Here is a 4444-nt window from a genome sequence, read left to right as displayed (position 1 = left end):
AGAAGGGATGGGGGAGGAGGGGTGGGCCTGGGGGGGAGGAAGGGTGGGGGGAGGAGGGGTGGGGGAGGAGGGGCGGGCCTGGGGGGGAGGAGGGGTGGGGGGAGGAGGGGTGCGGGGGAGGAGGCACGGTTAGAGGCGGAGGGGCCACGCGGGCAGGCGTGGGGAGAGGGTGGTGTCCTCGCCCTCAGTGGGGCAGGACTGTTTGAAGCCACAAGCACGACTCCCGGAGAACGCGATTTATTGATCTGCCAGTGATTTAGGGTGCCCGCCATGAGGAAGCCAGAGGAGGAAGGCGGGGAGATGCTGCCGCGGCGGGGGCTCTACAGGGCAATGGGCCGCCCCGTTGGGAGGCAGTGTGCTGTGGACAAGCTCTTGGCGTCTCTGAAGGACGGAATCCGGTCGTGCTGTCACCAGAATCCTGCACATCGCTATCGGTCAACGTGACCCTGGTGGAACTGTCACCGCATCAGCAGAAAAGGCGCAGGCCCCTTGGGTCCCCAGTGGTCCCTGGCATGTAGCTGGATATTCCTGCCGCCTGGTGAGACCACGCCCCACCCCCCAAAAAGACAGAGGCCCAGCGTGCCACGTGGCTGAGACCCAGGCCCTGGATACCGGCCGCTACTGTCACCAGTTACAGAAGAGAAATGCAGCTGCGGGTAAGTTAAGCTTAACTGAGGCCACTCGGCCAGAGAGGCTGAGCCAGACACCAGACACCGAGGCTCCGGGTCCTGGGGCTGGTAAGCAGCTCGCTGATGACCTCACTCGCCCCCAGGATAAGCCCGCAAAGCAAAAGCAATGGCTACCCCAGAAGGAATGATCTGGCAAAGAAGTGCCTGGGCTGTGGGGGGAGGCACTTCAAAGGCCCTGCCTGAAAATGCAATTCGTATCCACGTTCCTTGGCACCAAGTTCGTGGCTTCCAAAGAGCATCTCAAGACCAACTACAGATGGAAGGTTCCAGCGCTTTGCATGGTCCCACAGCCTGCTGGAGCCGGGTCAGGCTTAGGGCTGCCTCTCCAGGGGAACCCCCTCACCGTGGTGGGTGCTAACATTTGGGGTAACGGAACAAGCCAGACTTTCACTGGATCTGCCCTTTCACCAGAGGTGATGAAGATGCGGAAGGGGAGGAGCCATCCCCGCGGAGGCTGGGTGTCGGGGGCCCAGAGGACGTTGCAAAGGGAAAGGGTTATCACGGCTTAATCGCAGGGGACAGAGAACGGCCGAGTTTACTGGGATCCCCAAGGTGAACAAGAGCCCGCTGCCGTACCTCTAGCCGTGACCGTCGGGAAGCTCAGATAGGATCAGCGGGAACGCAATATTCCGTGTCCTGCCTCCATCGGTGGCAGGGCCGCCTGGGGTTTCTGCCCGTCCCACGCAACAACCGAGGCAGCCCTCACGTGTGTTCGCTGAAATCCTGTTTGTCTTTTCTTCCAATACAAAGAAAGACAGTTCTCAAGTTCTAAAACTTGAACACAGTGAGAGAGAAATAGGTCAGGAATAAACACCCGAGTGAGTCACGCAGTGGCAAACTTTCCTGAGTTTTAATAACCTCATCATCCTTACCCCTAGAAAGAGCTTTCCGGGGCTCCTGGGGGGCTCAGGCGGTTGAGCGTCCGACTTCGGCTCAGGTCATGATCTCACGGTTCATGGGTTCGAGCCCCGCGTCAAGCTCTGTGCTGACAGCTCGGAGCCTGGAGCCTGCTTCGGATTGTGTCTCCTTCTCTCTCTGCCCCTCCCCTGCTCATGCTCTGTCTTACTCTGTCTCTCAAAAATAAATAAATGTAAAAAGTTTTTAAAAAAAAAAAAAAGAAAGAAAAGAAAGAGCTTTCCAGCAACTCATCCCCCTTCGGGGTTTGGAGAAGAGAAACTATCCCTCCTCCAGGCGGCCAGCCGTTCAGGTAAGGATGGACGCATCGGAATCAGGCAGGTTCAGAGGAAAATGTCTATTATCCCATAGAACGGTCTTCAAGGAATTCAACCCGGAAGCCATACTTTTCACCCAAACTTCAGGACAACTGTCCAGTGCTCCTGGCATCCCCTTGGGGGAGAGGTGACACGGTCAAGAGGCCGTGGGAAGAGCGGGATTAGGGTGCGCCCTTGGATGACCCGTCCCCTGAGCTGAGGTTTGAAAGCACGCGCGCGGAGGAAAACCATCAGCGAGGAGCTGGGTGCCCTTGAGATGCTCGTGTGGCAAGAAAGAGCGTTGGTGGTTTTCGTATCTTAGGTTAAGATCAAATGTATTGTTAAATGTGTATCACATTTTAAGATGCAGTTTTCCTTACGTTTTTGAGGTTCAGCCTACAAAGCCAATCATCTTACTGTAAATTCGGGACATTTTAATATCACTTTCAGGGGTCTTAATCTCATCAATATTTGAATAACTCAGTTTGAACTACTCAACTCCCCAGTGCAATCAGTCGCACTTACAAACTTAATCAATCCGACTCCCTTAAGGAACTTAAGCTGCACTGTAAATGTACTTATTTTTTTTACATGATTTCAAATGGCTCCAAGAGGCAAAATTACCCACGTACTAAGATTGTCCCACTAAGCCTAACAGATAGAGTTTGAAGGGGACGAATATCAGTCCTTGACTGTCCCTGTGTTGTCTATAGATTTAGCAAAACGCCTTTATGTTTTTCCAATGAAATCACAAGTCTAAAAATCCATTATTTAATGACACAATTTAAACCCCAATTATAAGGCTGATCTGACAGTTACTATAAGGTGCCAAATTCTCTCTCTTTTTTAAATTAAAAAAAAAAAACGTTTATTTGGGCTCAGTTGGTTAAGCACCTGACTTGGGCTCGGGTCATGATCTCGCTGTTTGTGGGTTCGAGCCCCTCATCATGCTCTGTGCTGACAGCTCAGAGCCTGGAGCCCGTTTCAGATTCTGTGTCTCCCTCTCTCTCCGCCCCTCCCCTGCTTGTGCTCTGTCTTTCTCTGTCTCTTAAAAAGAAGTAAAGGTTAAAAAAGTTATTTTAATGATTCAGAAGAATATTTAATATGAGAAAGTTTCATGGTCTGTGAAAAAATGTATACGGCATGATCCAAATTTTGTATAAGCACTTATTTGTAGATTTTAAACACTGAATTTTAAGCAACCATAAAAAAGATTCACCAACAAAGATTCATCATTTCAAAAAATCATTTAAGGGACTCCTGGGCGACTCAGTGGGTTGAGTGTCCGACTCTCGATTTTGGCTCAGGTCATGATCCCGGGGTCATGGACTCGAACCCCACATTGGACATTGTGCTAAGCGTAGAGCCTACTTGAGATTGTCTCTCTTGCCTTCTGCCTCTTCCCCACTTGTGCACTCACACACCCACTTTCTCTCTCTCCAAAATAAAAAATAATAATAATTTTAAAAAACCCTGTTGGAATCAAGGTTCACCCACTAATCTCCCTTGGAGATGATCTCAACTGAGTCTGTTAGACACCAGCAGAGCCTGGAGAGCCTGGTTCTGCTGGAGAATGGGATCTCCCCGCCACACGCGGGGCACACAATTTAAGGCTCCTGATTATAGAAGCGTGGGGTCTCCAGCCCCCAGCACTGGCAGGATGAAAAACCCTCTGGTGTGGATTTGGGAGACCTGGGAGGAAGGATAAGTGTGAGTGAGGGCAGCCGGAAGGTTCCAGGGAGCTGGGAGGGAACCTCTCTTCTGCAGTCCCTGGGGTTGGGGACAGGGCTTCACGTCGAGGAACATTTCCATTTGGGGCTCTTTGATTATCTGTTTGTTTTTTAAACTGAAGTGCAGTTGACATACAACTTTATATTAGTTTCGGGTGCGCAGTGTAGTGATTGGACAGCTCTGTGCATCACAAAAGGGTCACCACAATGAGCTTGGTTACCACCTGTCACTGGGCAAAGTTGTGACAGTGTTACTGACTCTGATCCTTATGCTGTGCTTTACATCCCATGTCTGATTTATTTTATAACTGGAAGACTGTGTTTTTAATCCCTTTCCCCCATCTCACCCTTGCCCCCAAGCCCTCCCCTCTGTAACCACTAGTACATTCTCTGCATCTATGAGTCTGTTTCTGGTTTATTTTGCTTTGATTTTTAGATCACACATGTACGTGAAATCATACGGTATTTGTCTTTCTCTGACATATTTCATTGAGCATAGTATCTTCTAAGTCCGTCCCTGTTGTTTGGCTCAGGTCATGATCTCATGGTCCATGAGTTTGAGCCCCACGTCGGGCTCTGTGCTGACAGCTCAGAGCCTGGAGCTGCTTCGGATTCTGTGTCTCCCTTTCTCTCTGCTCTTCCCCTCCACCTCTCTCTTACTCTCTTGCTCTCTCTCGTTCTCTCTCTCTCTCTCACGCGTGCATGCGCAAAAATAAACATTAAAAATTTTTAAATAAATAAAAAAAAATAAAACCTGTTTATCACATTGAGGCCAAGCAGGAAAAGGCTGGTACCTCCATATAACCTCATCAAC

The sequence above is a fragment of the Hyaena hyaena genome, unplaced genomic scaffold (genome assembly GCF_003009895.1).
Source record: "Hyaena hyaena isolate Hyena2069 unplaced genomic scaffold, ASM300989v1 scaffold_254, whole genome shotgun sequence".
Classification (NCBI taxonomy): Eukaryota; Metazoa; Chordata; class Mammalia; order Carnivora; family Hyaenidae; genus Hyaena; species Hyaena hyaena.
This window is presented reverse-complemented; position numbering follows the sequence as displayed.